Consider the following 19450-nt stretch of genomic DNA (forward strand, 5'->3'; position numbering starts at 1 on the left):
ACTGTGTCACGTTTGAGAACCCTGCCAATAAGAGAACGGCTGAAATCAATCTAACAAATCTGATTGGCTGTTTGTGGCTCCACCCCTTTAGTGGATTTGGACCCCAGTCACCCAATGACTGACTGTATCAGGTTTGAGGCCTCTGCCATTAACAGTGTAAGAATGGGAGCAATGTAAATATTCCCTTTAAAAATTAATAGGTCAATTTTGATTGGCTGTTGTAGGCTCCACCCACATTTCTGAATATTCATCCTAGTGGCTAATTGTGTAAAGTTTGGGAACCCTGCCATGTTAAAAATTTAGTTGTTGGCACCGGCCACTTTTTCTAACTTTGACATACAGTCACCAAGTTATCAAGTTTATCAGCTTTGGGGCCCTTGGTATCAATACTTTGTATATTCCCATTGAAAAATAAACAAATATGGCTGTTTGTGGCTCAGCCCCCTTTCTGAATTTGAACCCTAATCACCCAATGACTGACTGTATCAGGTTTGAGGCATTTGCTATTAACAGTATAAGAATGGTAGCAGCTTAAATATTCCCTTTGAAAATCAAAAGGTGAATTTTTATTGGCTGTTGTAGGCACCGCCCACCTTCCAAAATCTTAATATCATTCACCCAGTGACCAACTGTGCAAAGTTTGAGAGCCCTGCCATTAACAGTGTAAGAATGGCTGCAGTTTATATTTTCCAGTGAAATTTGTTTTTAGCTCCGCCCACTTTTTGTAACCTTGACACACAGTCACCCAGTGACCAAGTTTATGAGCTTTCAGGTTCCTGGCATCAAAAATGTGTGAATGGAAGCAGTTTATTCACCAAGGAAATCTGATTGGCTGTAGGTGGCCACGCCTCTTTAGTGAATTTGGACCCCAGTCACCCAATGACCAACTGTAGCAAGTTTGAAGCCTCTGCCATTAACAGTGTAAGAATGGCAGCAGTTTAAATATTCCCCTTGAAAATCAATAGGAGATTTTTGATTGGCTGTTGTAAGCTCCACCCACTTTCTTGAATCTTAATCACATTCACCCTGTGATCAACTGTGGCAAGTTTGAGAACCCTGCGATTAACAGTCTAAGAATGGCTGCAGTTTATATTTTCCCATTTAAAATGAATGGCTGAAATTTGATTGGCTGTGTTATGCTCCTCCCACTTTTCCTGGATTCGTAACCTCGGTCACCAAGTGACCAACTGTGCCAAGTGTGGGGACTCTGGCTTGATTACTGTGAGAATGGCAGCCTTTCCATTTTTTCCATTGACATGAATGGGTGAAATCTGATTTGCTGTTTGTAGCTCCGCCCATGTGTGCAGGGGGGCCGCGAGACCCCCAAAACATATCATCCCAGGTAGTAAGGGATCTGTATACTAAGTTTCGTTCAAATCGGTCAAGCCGTTTTCGCGTGATCGCGACACCTGTTTTATTGTTTTTGCTCAATGACACATTCATTGAAGTATGCAAGAGCTTAAATATATGCGCTATTGATCCTTGTTATCTCTTTCCTGCTCTCAGAAGCCATTTTCTGTTAGGAAAGTGTTTAATAGTTGTAATTTCTTATCAATGAGGGTCACACTGACCCAGTCATGACTCAGACAGGAACTGCCACTTACATACCTGATGTTTAACTCTTTCAGGCAGAGAAAGAAAAAAAGGAGCACAGTATAGTTATTTGTATGTTAGGCACTGTACATAAACATGTCTATCTTATTATGTCACAGGTCACCTCAGGTATCTTCTAAATCCTATGCCAAGCAGTCTGGTTTTCTACATAGCAGTAGAGGTATGACATAGAATAGAATATTACTGCAAAAGTCGTCCAGGTTATATGCATGCAGTTCCTTGGAAGACGTCTGCAACAGGTGGTGGTCCAAGACACAGACGACTAGAAGATTTATGTCTGCGACTCTCTCTTCTTCCATTCTACCTCCCACCTGCGCTCTGTTCATCCCCCAGAGATGGGAATTACAACTCAGCCTTTCACATTCCAGCCGTGGACAGGTGTTGGAATGATTTAGCAAGCCGTAACTCCTTGTCCAGTCATCTCTCTTTTGTTCCGTCCAGGGTGGTGGTGGAATGGTGGAATCCATTTGGCAGGGTGACAGCAGTCTGTTGGGGGGAGAAGCGAAGACTACAATTGTAACACATGAAGATCAGTTACCTATAAGTTGGACAAAAAAAGGAAAAAATATACACTTCATAACCTTAAGAAATCTTTACCTTGACAGGTTGAGAATCCAGCCAAGACGCGCAGCCATGAATTTATATACTGTGCTAATATTTATGTATAATTTAGCGAGCGCAGCTTCACAAACAGGCCATAAATCTATAGCACACTGACATATTATAACCAATGAATGTAACTCAAAACAGACAGAAATTTCCTTCAACTATCGCCGTCTCTGCTCGGTGCACGCCCACTTCTTGGAGGGAAATTTAGCAGCAACAATACATGGTTGATTTTTTTTTTTTTTGCTTTTGTTTTTATACTTTCAGAGTGCAACTTCAGCCAATTTTTTTTTTATGCGTAAAGTGATATTGTTCTCCTCCACATAAATTTGCAGGTCTTAATGTTACCCGTCAGGGTGGCGTAACTAGGAATCGCCGGGCTCCCCTGCAGAAATTCTGAGCGGGCCCCCCCTCCCCCGCTGGGGCCCGCTCAGGACCGTTTTTGGTGGGCTGGAGGGGTCGCAGCATGAGGGGAGAGCTTGGTGGCACGTCGGTGGGGGTGGCGGTCCCCCCCTCCCTCACCTCGGACTCTCCCCTCTGCGCTCCCCTCCAGCGTTGAATAGTTTAGGTATGCAGGCAGCGGGGCAGCGGCAGATACATACCTTCCGTGTGCTCCACGGATGTTCCTCTCTCTAGCTACTGAGTTCTGACGTGACTTCCTGTATAAACAGGAAGTCGCGTCAGACTCTAGAGGGAGAAACATCGCGCTGGAGCGCACGGAAGGTATGTATCTGCTGCTGCCACGCCACCTGCATACACTTTATTCAATGCTGGAGGGGAGCGCAGAGGGGAGAGCCCGAGGTGAGGGAGGGGGGGGGACCGTCCCCCCTTCCCACCGACGTGCCACCAAGCTCTCCTCTTATGCTGCAACCCCTCCAGCCCTCCAAAAACGGCCCTGAGCGGGCCCCAGGGGGGCTGCGTCCCTTATTGTTACGCCCATGTATATATACAAATATACTAGATGACTGTTTCGCAGACAACAAAACAGTCATCTAGTATATTTGTAAACGGTGTATGCACTCAAACGGCACCCTGAGGTAATCTTCAACAGTTCAAATGTCACTTTGATCATCAGTCGAACAGTCCACACCACTGGGAAGTGCTCCTCAGATAAGACAGAAAAGAGAAAAACCAAAAAGTATAATAATAGTGTAGTATCTTCTGAATGCAGTGCACCTTCACCTACTAGTGCAATTTACTCAGTAGTACCCACTTATGGTGTATAAAATGCACTCACCAGATATTGTTGCTGCTCGGTTACAAACAGCCAATAAGCATGAGTTATTGCACATCCGATTGTTAAAGGTACTCCTCCTCCTATATGTAAAGCATATTCCTCAAAATAAACAAATAGGGTAATAATAGTGTAGTATTTGTGGCACAATTGCACCGCCACCTCACCGTGACATCAACTCCACTCTGTGTGACCCAGCGCCCGTGTCACACAAGATTGCCCTCACCGGACTAAAATGCTGCCCAATAACAAACAGCATTAACAGCAGATGGTCGACCGACCATCTTAGCATTGGATTGAGAATTATTTATCTCTTTAGCTCTTGTGGAACGCAAGAAAAGGATTTTAGGGTCTTTGAAAGACAAAGGCATTGTCAAGGGGACCTGTTACTAAGACAATTTTTAAAACCCAAGCTTAAACTCCTGGATTTTTTCTTGGGTAGTAGAGGTACTGTAAATGGGAGACTTTGCTATTACTTGTACAATTTTCATATTTAATGCGGGTAGAGCAGGTGAGTAAATAGAATTACAGTTATCATAATTTATTGGGCCCGGATTTACCTCACAGGAGCCTATTGGCACAGATGTCCTGGCACCTTAGACTTCGCCCTCCATGAACCTCCAAACCCCCAGTGTTGCTAACTGGCCCAGCTGTCTCCTCTCCCCTACTTCCCTTGCCCGTCATAGGTAGTTACAGGTGCCCTTTAGTATTAGGTAGCCAGAAGAACCCTCAATAATAAGTAGCTAGAGGTGCCCCTTAGTATTAGGAAGCCAGAAATACCCTCAGTATTATTAGCTAGAGGTGTCCCCATGCATTAGGCAGCTAGAGGAACCTCAATATTAACCACTTAGTCCTCCTTGCGTCAAGGAGGACATGTGCCCTCCTGCGGCCGATCGCGCACGTGCACGCACGCTCCCGGTCGCAGATTCGTTTGCCCAGGAATCAATTAATCGGGCCATGGTGCCTGATCACTGATTCCTCTCCCCCGCAGAGAAAGCGACAGCTTCTCTCGGAAGCTTCGCTTTTTCTGACTCCTATGTCCCTCTAAGCGTACATTGTACGCTTATGGTGGCCATACATGGTACCAGGGCCGGGCCGAGGCATAGGCTGGAGAGGCTCCAGCCTCAGGGCGCAGTGTAGGAGGGGGCGCACAATTCATTCCTAATTGTGTATGAAGCAGAAAGAAATCAGAAAAGGGGATACATAGCAGTGACTGCAAGCCAGATAGCTAGATATTAAAGGGACTCCGAGCTCACAATAAAAAAGAAAGTTGAACTTACCTGGGGCTTTCTCCAGCCCAGTGCTGGTCGGGAGGTCCCACGACGGCGTCCTGGCTCCTCTCCAACACCCCGATCCGGAATGGCTGACAAGCCGCAGCCCGGGCGACACTCTCCCGAGTGTCGGGCTGCTCCTTCCGCGTATGACGTCACACGCCGGCCGCCTCGCGTCATCACGGCGGCCGGCGTGAAAGTACTGCGCATGCGCGCTTTAATCGCGCATGCGCAGTACTTTCACGCCGGCCGCCGTGATGACGCGAGGCGGCCGGCGTGTGACGTCATCCGCGTCATACGCGGAAGGAGCAGCCCGACACTCGGGAGAGTGTCGCCCGGGCTGCGGCCTGTCAGCCATTCCGGATCGGGGTGTTGGAGAGGAGCCAGGACGCCGTCGTGGGACCTCCCGACCAGCACTGGGCTGGAGAAAGCCCCAGGTGAGTTCAACTTTCTTTTTTATTGTGAGCTCGGAGTCCCTTTAAGGTGTTGGGGAGGTTGTGGGCCCTGTGGCCCTCTTAGTGTAATAGCAATCAGTGTGTGACAGCTGAGGTGGGAGGGATGGAGGGGCGCACTTTGGTGTCTCAGCCTTGGGTGCTGGAGGACCTTGTCCCGGCTCCGCATTGTACAATGTTTCATTTTTTTTAGATTAGATAATTTAGTTTGATTATTCCGTTAGATCGAATATAAAGATTTTTCCAGCATGTCCGATCTGATTTTTCTCGAAAAAATGGGATAATCGTTCGAATTTCTTGATCGAAAAAAAATATTTTCAACTTTCATTCGATTCGATCATTTAAATCGAATAAACGGGATAATCTAACGTTTTTATTGTACCATGTATGGCCACCATTAGAGTGACGTCATGTAAACAAACTCAAGGTTGCCATCTTGTGGCCAAAAAGTAAAACTATTCTAAAAGTAAAAAAAAAAATTAGAAATACACATATATTTCCCCAAATCAAACAGTATTTACATCCAACCCTCCCAAAAATACCCACATAAAATGTTTAATAAAAAAAATAAAAAAAAACCACATTACAATAAAAAAACAAACAAACACATAAATATTTACCTAAGGGTCTAAACTTTTTAAATATCTATGTAAAGATGAAATATTTCTATTTTTTTTTTTTATAAGCTTGTAAATAGTGATGGATGCAAAACGGAAAAAAATGCTCTTTTATTTCAAAATAAAATATTTGCACCATACATTGTGATAGGGACATAATTTAAAACTAAAATGGCCGAAAACTGAGAAACAATGAATTTTTTCAGGTTTTTTTCTTATTCTTACTGTTAAAATGCATTTACAGTAAGGTAGCTCTTAGCAAAATGTACCACCTAAAGAAAGCCTAATTGGTGGCGGAAAAAACAAGATATAGATCAGTTCATTGTGATAAGTAGTGATAAAGTTATAGGCTAATGAATGGGAGGTGAACATTGCTCGGATGCATAAAGTGAAAACAACTGAGGGCTTAAGTGGTTAAGTAGGTAGAGGTGCCCCCAAGTATTAGATAGCTAGAGGTGCCCCTGACTGAAGGGAGATCTCATCAGTGGAATGCAGAGAGCAGGGTGAGTAACCTCTCATTTACACTTTCATCAGGACTCTACACAGGGAAGGAGGGTGGGATGTGTTTGGGGAGGGGAAGGAGACGCCTTTCCACCATTAGGCGCCTGTAGGCACGTGCCTACAGTGCCTTATGGTAAATCCAGCCCTGTAATTTATTATAACAGAGAGTTTTAATGTTCCTGACACAAACTTTAAATTACACTGGATTTCTACTTTAATGACTTACAGGCCTTTTTTCTATTGGTGGAGCAATGGTATGCCATTGCTTGTGAAGCAAAACCCATTCCACAGACATGGCTTCCTACTTGAGCCTACATGCAGGGCAAGGCTTTGTGTCTTTTCATTTAGCTGCCGATGAAAGCTGTAAGCCCATTTCTGTTCATTTCCATGCCCTCAAGAGTTTCTGGGCTACGACTGAGCTTTTCTGAGCTCCATACAGAGTGGGAGGAATAATTCCCTGCCCATGAACAAAGCCTGATTATGGCCAGGCAGAGTTCACATGTTCGGAGAGAGAGCAAGGCTGGCAGGCAAAGCTCCAGATGAAAAGGAAGTGCAACTCCAACAGTTCAAAGACAGGTTTAGGAAATGTAATGTTTCCTCGGCGACCTCTGAGGGCCAATGTGGTTGACCACAAAGGAAGACAGGGCTCGGATTCAAGTGTCAACCCATGCTCGCAGGTTCAGGGAGGCCACGGTGGATGCCAAACAGCACACCGTGCCAAAACAAGCTGCATGAGCGAGGTTACCCCTGGACCGAGACAGTCATCCTGCCCGAGAAAAAGGTTCTCAAAGTGCACCACTGCCAGGTAGAGCTGTCTTCAAACCCTCTTAATGCTAAGCATTAAAACACAGTGAGTCTGGACTGGGGGGGATACCGACAAAGTCTCACAGACTTCATTCAGAATTAGGCCTCTTTTCCACGAACTGTTGAGCTGTGTGCTCAGCAAACAGTTGCCAGGCAGCAGTGAGCAGTTACCAGACAGCAGCAAGCAGTTACCAGGCAGCAGCAAGCAGTTACCAGGCAGCAGCAAGCAGTTGTGAGAGTTTGAGAGGCATTTCACTGCCTGTAAACAGTTTGTGGAAAACATGCCTTAATAGTTTAGGCACTTAAAAAAAAAAGTTTCATAGAAACTTTGGCTGCATCTGTGCCTTGTGTGCAGTGTGTTTACTGGGGGAGCTGGAGGAGCAGAGGACTCATCTCCGAGCCGGATGAGAGTGCAAGCTGCAGCAGGAAGCATGACTGATAGCTCCCTGTTTGCTTCTTGTCTGCTCCCACTTTACTGCCGCTCACTCAGCAGCCCCTTAACAAGGCTGAATTTCTGGTGCCCTAGGCCATAGCCTTTGAGGCCTTGCCACAAATCTGATACTGGGTATATTTTGTACTGGCTACAGAATTCTTAGAAACAGACATTCCGCAGCAATGGACCTGACAGGACTACAGGAAAAAGGCAACCACCTCAGAGTTCAGAATGCAAATCAGAGTGAGGAAATATTTTACAATGGGCAAACATTGACTAAATAATTTATAACTGAAATGAATGACTGCTGCTGAGTCATTTCTGCAGTGTCAGCAGAAGTTGTACGTTGTACATAAGGTCTTATGTTGGAGTAGAAGTGTATTGCATTATTGCTTAGTATCTCAGTTTAAGTTCATTTAAGCAGAAGAGACATGACATGAGATAGACATGTGTATGTACAGTGCCTAGCACACAAATAACTATGTTGTGTTCCTTTTTTTTTCTCTGCCTGAAAGAGTTAAATATCATGTATGTAAGTGTCTGACTCAGTCCTGACAGTGACTATAGTGTGACCCTCACTGATAAGAAACTCCAACTATAAAACACTTTCCTAGTAGAAAATGGCTTCTGAGGGCAAGAAATAGATAAAAAGGGGAATTTCTTATCAGTTAAGGTCACACTGTTGTCACTTCCTGTCTGAGTCAGGACTGAATCAGCCACTTACATACCTGATATTTAACTCTTTCAGGCAGAGAAAGAAAAAAAGGAACACAGTCTAGTTATTTGTGTGCTAGGCACTGTACATACACATGTCTATCTCATCATGTCACATGTCACTTCAGGTATCCTTTAACTGTAGAAACAGACAGCTGAAATCTCTGAGACAGCTTTCTGTATCCTTCCCCTAAACCATGATGGTGGACAATCTTTGTTTTTAGGTCATTTAAGAGTTGTTTTGAGACCCCCATGTTGCTTATCTTCAGAGCAAATTAAAAGAGGAGGGAAACTTACAATTGATCCCTTTAAATACTCTTTCTCATAATTGGCTCACCAAGCCAACTTGAGTTCCAATAATTAGTTCTAAAGGTTTTGGAATCAATAACATTACAACAGTGCCCAAATCTATACACCTGCCTAATTTTATTTAAACAATTATTACGCATTTTCGGTAAATCCAATAAACTTCCTTTCACATCTCAAATATCACTTTGTGTCTCCTATGTGATATATTTAACTGACATTTTTTTATTGTAGCAACCACCAGTTTATACAAAAACATCATGACGATTAACAAGGTTGCCCAAACGTTTGCATCCCACTGTACATATAGGATACTTTTTATTCCCGTAACCAAAAAGTGGCCAGAGACAAATATTTCACTAGGAAAATGTAAACTATAGACATTCTTACACTGTTAATGGTAGGGTTCTCAAACTTTGCACAGTTGGTTACTGGATGACTGGGATTGATATTCAGAAAAGTGGGTGGAGCCTACAAAAGCCAATCAAAATTCACCTATTGATTTTCAAGGGGAATATTTAATTGCTGCCATTCTTGCACTGTTAATATCACAAGCCTCAAACCAGGTACAGTTGGTCATATGGTGACTGGGGTTCAAATTCAGAAAAGGGGGTGGAGCCACAGTCAATCTGATACCTGGGCAACACTGGGCCATCAGCTAGTAAATAAATAAATATGACAAAATGTATGTCACTTCAGATTCCCTTTAAAGAAGAAATGCTGTGGAGAGAAGTAAACTGATCCTACCGTACAGCATGTTCACACTAAATACTCAATCTCACGCAAAAGATTTATAAAAAAATACAAAGTACTCCACACAAGACTTAATATATTGCTGTCACCACATGTGGGTTTTTTTCAGCATTTTTGGAGTTACTGATGACAAGACTGCAGCACAGCGTGACTTGGAGAGATCTCATAGATAATATATGCCTCGTACATAAATCCCTCCTAATAGGTTTAGCTGGAAATATAAATGTTTATCTTTATCTTAATCCTCTCTATAGCAGCACTGCACCTTTCAGCCCCAGCCTGATTACTGAGTCACCTCTCTAAGGCCAACTCTTCGCTCCATCTTCTGACGCCAACTCTTCGCTCCATCTTCTGACGCCAACTCTTCGCTCCACCTAATCATCCTGGACAGGGAAGCCCAAGTTTCCTCCGATAATCAAAAGGAGTGTTCTGTCTTCTCCATGTTGGCCAAGAGAGGAATTCTTTACTGTTTTGTTATTCCTCCCAGATACAGAATCACTTTGTGCGTGCCAACAAATCAGACTTGGAAATGGTAGATTGAGGGTCTTACGTTGGTTTTGAGAAAATGTCTTGCGGATATTTGACTTCCTGACCAGCCTGGATGTTGTTGTTGCTCCTGTGCCAGTATTGTGATGTCTGGAGAACAGAATTATATGCTGAGCTGTGGGCAAACCACAAATTCAAGAAAATAATGCTATGGATTTCCAGCCGAGGTGTCACCGCTTTGTTTGGTGAAAAACATGCAGAAGGACACGCCGTGCAGACGTGTCTCCATCCTACCAGCTTTCCAACCTTTTGAGATAAGGGAATAGGACATGGGAATTAGGCGGAAATTTTGCTGATGGGACGATGTTCAGTCTCTTTCCAAAATGTTTAGAGGGGACCAGTGGGGTAACAATAGGGGATGCTGAGGTTGTTATCATGCTGGGGCCCTCCCTTAAGTGCAGTATTAGCTCTTTAATGGTGCTATGCTGGTATTATTTATGTTTATTTAGTATTTATACAATGATGACATCTTTCGAAGCACTGCACAGAGTATATTGTCCCTCAAATGGGTTGACAATCTAATCCCTGCTATAGTCATATGTCTATGCATGTATTGTGTAGTGTAGGTATCGTAGTCTAGGGCCAATTTAGGGGGAAACCAATTAACTTATCTGTATGTATTTGGGATGTGGGAGGACATACAACTCTGTGCAGATGGTTCTCTGGGCGTTGGAGTTACGAGGATAGTTTTAGGCACTTACTGGGGGAGTTAACGTTAGGCATTAGGTGGGCAGGGCCGACACTATAAGCAAGGCAAGGGGGGCAATTGCCCCAGGCCCCAGAGTCCAAAGAGGCCCCCCAATCATCTCCCATTTAAAAAAAGGCAATATGTCAATCCAGGCCGCTCATCCTCCCCCGTATATGTAGGACACTAGAGGAAGCTGCAGGTCACCTGTCAGCGTCGCTCAGAAATTCAGCAACTATTCTCTTAATTGCACAGTTCAGCGTCTCCTCTCTCACTCCATCTAGTGGCGCCTCTCATTACTGCACCCCTGGAGGAGTCGGAGAGGAGACGCTGTCACTGGGCAATGGAGGGGAGAGAAGAGATGCTGAAGTTCCCAGCTACATTGCCACCGTGAGTTGGCGTCCATCTGAAAATGGCGCCTGTGAATAATGGCGCACAGTGTTGCCGCTAATCCATTTGCCGCTTATCGCTATTTAACGTTAAAGTCTTATTGTTATTTAGCGTTAAAGCCTTATCGTTATTTAGCGTTAACACACAGAACCCTCTCTGTACCTATCCCTAACCCATAAACCCCCCCTGGTGGTGCCTAACCCTAACCACCCCCCTGGTGGTGCCTAACCCTAACCACCCCCCTGGTGGTGCCTAACCCTAAGACCCCCCCAGTGGTGCCTAACCCTAACAGTGTTACATTAAATCCATTCACCGTTTTGCACTTAAATAACGTCTACAGTTTGGCTTATGTAGGGCGCTATTGATAAATAACGTTAGTGTGTGCCGTTTTTCTTCTTTTTTCCCTGTGCGCCATTATTATGCAGTACTAACGATAAACAGCGATAAGCGTATCTTTTTAATGCGGCGCCACTTTTATGCATAGGCGCTGTGCGCCATTATTCACTGATCCCCGTGAGTTGAACCCTTACTTTATGCTCAGATTTTCTCTGCTTTGGTGGTGGGGGGGCCTGGGCATCACATCTAGCTATCTATACTGGGGAGGGGAGAGGGAACTCTTTGATACAGAGAAAAAGAGAGAACACCAAGAGCCCAATATAGTGTAGTATGTACTGGTAATGTATAGTTGGAAGAGTAACAATATTAATTTAATACTCACAAACCAGGGTTACCAAGTAGGCAACCACTGTCAAAGCAGGTGGGGAGATTGTCCTGACTGCACTCAGGATTAAAAAGTTGCTCTCTGTAGTAGAAGAAGGAAGGGTACAACCCTCCACCAAGGGTGGACTTGATGTAGATAATAGGACAACAGAGGCGCCAACAGGATAAAAAACACTAAAAGAACTTAAAAACCCATCTTGGTAATAGAGGAGGCAGTGGTGGACTTACCTCCTCCAAGCAGAACATACGACCGTGGATTTTCAGTCAAAATTTTTTTACTGGATACTCCAAATAAAGTGCAACATGTTTCATGGGGTACAGACCCAGGTCCTATTATCTATTTGATACAGAGGAACATCTGGTTAACTATACTGGGATGGGCTATCTAATCCTATGGAGCACATATGGCTATCTATCCCTCATCCTAGGATACGCATGTGGCTAACTGGCTATCTATACTGGGAGGGGGCTAACTAATTCTAGGGGGCACATGTGGCTATCTATACTGGCAGGGGGCTATCTAATCCTGGGGGCACTTGGGGCTATCTATACTGGGAGGGGGGCTACCTAATCCTGGGGGACACTGGCTATATATGGAGGAGAGAGCCAAAGAGACTGGGAGCAGTGTTGACCATTTACACGTGTGTGGGGGGGAGGTACAAGCAGTCGGGTTGTGGGGAGTGGGAGTGTTGTGGTGGTAGGCAGGGGGCCCCCAAGTTACTCTTGCCCCGGGGCCCGGTTTGAGCTAGGACCGGCCCTGTAGGTGGGAGGGTTAGAGTTAGGCACCTACAGCAGAGGATTCAAGTGAGAATGGGTCCCGGCTAGTACATAGTAAAATATTGGTAATCTAAATCACTGATATTCTACTACTAGTGGCACACCTCGACACCCAACTCATGCCGCAGCGCCTCAATACGTACTCACGATAGGGATGGTACAACCATGTAATCAGGTTGCGTCTTTACTTTTGTTCTGTGTTAAAATCCTTGCAGTCAAGCTGGTTGATTTGAGGGAATTTTTTTATTTTATTTTTTCTCAGCAAAACTACGCCGAGTGGCCGAAAAATTTGAGACAAACCTTATTTGAAAGTAAACCAGGCCAACAGTAACGTAGAGTGATGTAACAACGCAGAGTTGCTTACATGAGGAATGCTCAGCTTCAGACAATGAAGTTACGTCAAGATGAAATGTTTAAGTGACTTTGAACATCGGTGCAAGAAGAGATAATAATCTGAACATTTGTATAGATGGTGCTAGTATCTCTGAAATGACAATTCTTTTAGGATTTTCTCACTGAACAGTATCTCGGGTGTTTAGAGAGTGGCAGTTGAGAAAAATACTTCAAGCGATAAGGACTATTCTTGTCAAAAAAGGCAGATGAAGGAGAGAGGTGGAAGGCGAGTAGCATCCATAGTCCACAGCAACAGAAGGGCAACAACACAAGAAAATACAGCTGAATTCAATGTAGGTGCATCACAAAGCATATCCCAACCCACAACCAGACGGTCTTTACAAAAGATGGGCTTTAGCAGCAGGAGACCATCAAGAGTGTCTTTGGTATCACAGAAAAATAGGAAAAGATGTCTGTTTTGTGCCCTTACCACCATGCTTGATTGGTCTTAAATTGGTTTGATGACCATCAATCAGAGTTCAAACTTCTTCCATGGCCAGCTCAGTCCCCTGACCTCAACCCTATTGAGCATCTGTGGGGCGAAGTCGAAAGATCACGTCAAAGCTTGGAAACCACCACCCACCTTCCAATCTGACCCAACTTAAAGCTGTCATAACGCCAGCATGGGCCAACAATCGGCAGCAATGGTATCAGCATCTTGTTGAGTCCATGCCAAGAAGAACACTGGCTGTGATCAGAGCTAAAAGTGGACCAACTCGTTATTAGTGGGTGTCTCTATTTTTTTTGTCCACTCAGTGTATAGTTTTACTTTAAAGGCACCTATAAAACAATCATTCACATGAAACTTCTGCTGGAATCGCAATTAACTCAGCACGTTCCCTGTATAAGCTGGCTTGGTTACAAAACATAAATATATTCTCAGCTCCATTTAACGAACATTTACAAAATGTTGTCCTCGTGACCTTTCTGCAACTGAGGTCATAAACTCCATGGAAAGAGGTCAGATTTCAATTGTAAAAATAAAGAGAGAGAGAGAGAGAGAGAAAATGAAAAAAGGCATGTTTTAGGTTAAACTTTTTTTTTCCTGCTCAGCTAAGAATGCATAATTAGGACACAGGCATGCGGTTTATATTTCCACCCAAAAGTGTTTCCACTTAAATTTCCACGTCAATGTTGACGCAAAGTGGAACAGTAAAAAAAAAAAAAAAAGTCAAAAACATTACAGTATAAAAAACAGAAGTGACTGTTTTATTTTTTTACTTCAAAAAAAAACAAAAAAAAACGCAAACGATACAGATATAAAAGTAAAAAAAATTAAATAAAATAAACAGCATAAAGTTAAATAATAAAAGCGGAATTAAGAGAAAAGAAATAAAAAAAAAACTATGAACTGTAAGGAAAGGATACAATGAAACCAAACTTTAATGAGGAGCTTTTAACTAAACCCACAACTTAAAAAAGGAATCCTAACAAGGCTGTTTAAGTTTGATCTTAAATGCCAGGGGTTTGGGACTCGGCCAGCAGCTAATAAAGAGAATTATTCCAACATCACAAAAAAATATATTAATAACGGTGCGCTGTTGGGGCTTCCATGGCCATGAACTTGGGTGTTCCAGCATTTCAGGGAACATATTTAGTCTACTTATACTGTGGAGATTCTTGAGAAGAGAGATAGGAAGAATTTTGTTTCTTACCCACAGTCTGACCCCACCCGGCATTCCCTGGCCCACCTCCAGTTCATTGCTTTTTCCTCCTCTCCTTTCATTTTCTCGATTTTCTATCTCCTAGGCTGACACGTGTAGGCTGGGATCATACGAGAGGCACTTGAAAAAAGAAGAAAAGAAAAGACAAAAGGGAAAATCAGATCGTTATCTGTCACCCACAAGTCTGGTGGAAAAGGACTTTTCCCAGGAACACACTTTATAAAGGGGATTTACAGGATTTCTGAAAGAATAACCTGAAAAATTAAGACATTCCTTCAATTCCCAGCTGGGTAGATAAAACCGTGCAGCGAAAGCGTTAATACCTCATCGCTCTTACAAATGGTAATGTTCCTCATCAGGCTCAGGGAACTATTAATAAAAGGATGAGGATTGAATTCACTCAGCTTTAGTGAGCTTAAACAGACACTGAAGCACAAAAAACCCCCAAAAAACCTTATGATATAATGAATTGTACGTGTAGTACGGATAATGAATAGAACATTAAAAAGTCTGAAAAAAAATATTTTTATTTAACAAATGTGTTTAACATATTAGCCCTAACTAAACTGCCGCATTCCCGCCGCTGTAAACTATCTAAATCCCCCCTAACTCGCCCTCCCTCTCCCCTGCAAAATCCATGACTTTCTTGGTCGTGGATTTTGCTGCCCTTGTGCGCTTCCGTGTGAGGCAGAGCTATGAGCTGCAGCCCTGCCTCACATGCGTCTGTCAGCGGCGGATCTCCGCCTCTCCTCCGCCCCTCTCAGTGAAGGAAGACTGAGAGGGGCGGGGGAGAGGCGGCCATCCGGGCTGACAGACGCGCTGAGAGGCAGAGCTGCGGCTCATAGCTCTGCCTCTCACAGAAGCGCTGCCCGGATTGCCCCCCGGGGAGTTTGGGGGGATTTAGATAGTGTACAGCGTCGGGAATGCGGCGGCTCAGTTACGGCTAACATATTAAACAAGTTGTTAAATAAAAATACTTTTTTTGAGACTTCAGAGTGTCTTTAACCACTTGTCGACCGCGCACTCATATCGCGTGTCGGCAAAGTGGCAGCTGCAGGACCAGCGACGCACAGCTGCGTCGCCGGCTGCAGGCTAATTAATCAGGAAGCAGCCGCTCGCGCGAGCGGCTGCTTCCTGTCAATTCACAGCGGGGGGCTCCGTGAATAGCCTGCGGGCCGCCGATCGCGGCTCGCAGGCTAAATGTAAACACAAGCGGAAATAATCCGATTTGTTTACATTTGTACAACACTGCTAACAGTAGCAGCGTTGTACTGGATCAGCGATCCCCGGCCAATCAGCGGCCAGGGATCGCTGTCACATGACAGGCAGGGGCCTGTTAGAGGCTGCACAGGACAGATCCATTCCTGTGCAGCCTCGGATCTCCGGGGAAGGGAGGGAGGAGAGGGAGAGTGGGAATCCTGCGGCGGAGGGGGCTTTGAGGTGCCCCCCCCCCGCCAGCCCCACGCAGGCAGGAGCGATCAGACCCCCCAGCACATCATCCCCCTAGTGGGGAAAAAAAGGGGGGGGGGGGGCGATCTGGTCGCTCTGCCTGGTGTTTGATCTGTGCTGGGGGTAGGGGCGTCTCACCCACCAGGCAAGTATAGGCGGTTGCCTGGGGCGCCATGAGGTGGTGAGGCGCATTCCCCCACCGCTGCTACTGTGACAATGTTTTTTGTTTTTTTTTATATTATATTACCTCCCGACTCAGCCCCCGGTGCTCGGCACGCTACCATGTGCTCAGCAGTGCCTCCACCTCCACTTCTCCCCAGCCAATAGAGCAATCAATACTGCTCTTCTCTGCCAGGCTCCTTCTTTAAAGCCGTGCCCCTTCTTCTCAGTAGCCACACAGGTAAAGTGTTTATCCCGTGTGGCCCAGCCTTTGACTCCGCCCCACACCAGTCAAACCAGGAGCCAGCGGCCAGCCAGCTTATGCCCCCGACAGTCTGACCCCCCACTTGTGTCACTGGCTGCACACAGACACTGGAGCGAGACAGCTAGGGGACAGATGCAGGGCCGGCGCTACCATTAAGGCAAAGGAGGCAGCTGCCCCAGGGCCCCAGAGCTTGTAGGGGCCCCCAGTGGCTACAAGAGGAAAAACATTTTTTCAAATCGGCCTTATAGTTTTTGAGAAAATCGATTTTAAAGTTTCAAAGGAAAAAAAAACACATTTAAAAACCTGCTGACTTTAATGGTTAATAGCAAATCCACCTTAAATGCTAGAAACCCTAAATTTGCAGGATATGTTAAGGAGATCATTAGGAATGAGAGGAAAAAACAATTTTTCAAAAAGACCTTATAGTTTTTGAGAAAATCGATTTTAAAGTTTAGAAGGAAAAAAGTATAGTTTTAAATGCGGTAAATGTAACTTTTAGTAGCAAACCTAACACTAGTGTAATTTTACATGCATCAAACGAAAGCGCAATCAATTTCCTGACGTGGTTTCCAGGGGGTCTATACGCAGCTGCAGCGCTTTGGCCAGGGATCGCTATACAGCCGCAATATGGCTGTATGAAGATCCCTGGCATTTTTTCCTATTTTCCCAATTTTTTTTTTTTGTTTAGAGTGTGGGAATTTTTTTTTTTTTAAATTATGTGGGGTCCCCCCTCCTGAAACTTTTTAACCCCTTGTCCCCCATGCAGGCTGGGATAGCCAGAATGTGGAGCTCTGACCGATTGGGACTATACCAGCTGCAAAAAAGGTCCCCTAATGCCGATTTTTGTTCCCGGGGTATATGTTGGGGGGGCCCCCCAGGTTTATTTTGCCCTAGGGCCCCATTGTTGCTTAAACTGGCCCTGGACAGATGCAGTCACAGAGAGAAGAATGTGATGTGTCCATGTTGGAGCCTCGCCCCTGCACAAGACAGCAACACAGCCCGGGAGAAGGGAAGTTTCTGCTCCAGAGTAGTGATGGGAATTCCGGCTCTTTTCAGAGAATCGGCTCTTCTGAATCGGCTCCCATTAAAGAGCCGGCTCTTACGGCTCTGAATCGGCTCTTCATTAAATATCACTAAACACCACTCAGAATCGGAGTAAAAGCCCCGCCCCCGTCTCCATGACAATTCCAGACTGCTTCTCTGACTGGGGAAATCCCTCCTGCTACTGCTCTGCTCCACCCCATACACTCCTACAAGCTGCAAGAGGAGGACTACATTTCCCAACATGCCTCAGCGCCCTTTATTGCAGAGCAAAGCAGAGCTCTGTGGGGCGGCTGAGGCATCGGCTCTTTCAAAACTGAGAACCGGCTCTTGTCATTCGCAGCAAAGAGCCGGCTCGTTCGCGAACGACCCATCACTACTCCAGAGATGATAAGCTGCATGCACAGGCAGAAGAGAAGGTATGCAGGCAGGCTGCTAAGAACACTTCCTGTCCTGTGTGCAGACTCCCAGTACTATTATAACTGCTAGAAGGTGCCCTGCTCTTTTGATACTAGAGTTTTCTTTGAAAGCTGGTTAGGCTGTAGGCTGGTAAAGCTGTAAACCTGTGCTTTAGTGCTGTGCTGTCTCTCCCTCTCCCCTCTCTGTTCCTCTGCCCCCTCTTCCATCTTATGCTGTCTCTACCCCTCTCTGTTCCTCTGCACTCTCTTCCATCTTATGCTGTCTCTCCCTCTCCCCTCTGTTTCTCTGCACCCTCTTCCATCTTATGCTGTCTATCCCTCCCCCTCTCTGTTCCTCTACCTCCCTCTTACATCTTATGCTGCCTCTCCCTCTCTACTCTTTCCCTCTGCTCGGATTACGTGTATCTTCTGGTGAAACGCTTCCACATTACGATTATTTTCTGACAACGCTGCCCCATTACGATTATTTTCTGGTGAAACGCTGCTGCCCTATGATTAATTTTTGGTGAAATGCTGCTGCAATAAGTGTATTTTCTGGTGAAACGCTGCCACCTTACGAATATTTTCCGGTGAACTGCTGCTGCAATAAGTGTATTTTCTGGTAAAACACTGCCACATTACGATTATTTTCTGGTGAATTACGATTCTGAATTACAATAATTGGTACTTATCTGTTAGCCGGGCGCATCCTCTAGGTGGCGACAAAACTCCACCAGAGTTACATCTTTCCCTACTATCCATGTCGGCCTGGAGGGGGAATAGTAATTGGCGCCACCTGCCGGATGCGCCCGGCTAACGGATAAGTACCCAATAATTACTATTATTTTCTGGTGAAACTGCATTATGCTGCATTATGATTATTTTCCTGGGGGGGAGGGGCTTGGGGGGGGGGCGCCACAGGTTTTCTCGCCTGGAGTGACAAAATGACTAGAGGCACCCCTGGCTGGGGGCTGTAGAGCCCACCCAGCACAGATCAGCAAATACAGCGCTGGTCCTTAAGGTGGGGGGGGGGGGGTTAAAGGCTGGGTCATCAAATGGTTAATAGCAAAGAACAGAGTCTCATATTTTTATTTTCAGTTCTATAGCTTTTTTTTTTTTTTTTTTTAAATACCACTGCAATATTCTTTTATATTTTACAAACCACACTCTATTTTAAACTATAAAACAAAGCAGAGCTAATGACTCTTTGAACTCCCTTGCAGTAAAACCTTATCTGAAGCTGTCTCTCGCTATTGCTTTGATGTTTTTGAAGTGCTTCAGAAAACAGGACTGTCTTCGCCCAAAGTTGGGTCAGAGACCTCAGAGAAGCTCTTTTTCATAGATAAGAACTTACGTTTCTTAACTCTTCCTGTACTGGAAAATAATATGAGACTCATATCTGTGCTACTAATGTTTTATTTCTTAGCTGTACTTCCCATACAAATCACTATATCATAAGTTTACTTTTTGGGCTTTTTTCACTTCAGTGTCACTTTAAGAATTCAAATTGATTGTTAATGGAAAGAAAAAAAATAAAATTATATATATATATATATATATAATCTATATATATAAAATCGGATGTGTGTGTGTGTGTGTGGTGTGTGTGGTGTGTGTGGTGTGTGTGTGTGGTGTGTGTGTGTGTGTGTGTGGTGTGT

General features: G+C 44.8%; 1 long non-coding RNA gene across 1 annotated transcript in view; it reads right to left on the reverse strand.

Moving 5' to 3' along the window:
• Positions 1-1651: 1651 nt before the first annotated feature.
• LOC137519554 (uncharacterized) overlaps positions 1652-19450 on the reverse strand; it is a 20668-nt gene continuing 2869 nt past the window's right edge. Inside the window, exons 2-3 of the long non-coding RNA XR_011021008.1 lie at positions 14472-14600; positions 1652-2100 (exon numbers count right to left, since the gene is read on the reverse strand). This is a non-coding gene — a long non-coding RNA (uncharacterized lncRNA). The remainder of the gene's footprint in view (positions 2101-14471; positions 14601-19450) is intronic.

The sequence above is a fragment of the Hyperolius riggenbachi genome, chromosome 5 (assembly GCF_040937935.1).
Source record: "Hyperolius riggenbachi isolate aHypRig1 chromosome 5, aHypRig1.pri, whole genome shotgun sequence".
Lineage (NCBI taxonomy): Eukaryota > Metazoa > Chordata > Amphibia > Anura > Hyperoliidae > Hyperolius > Hyperolius riggenbachi.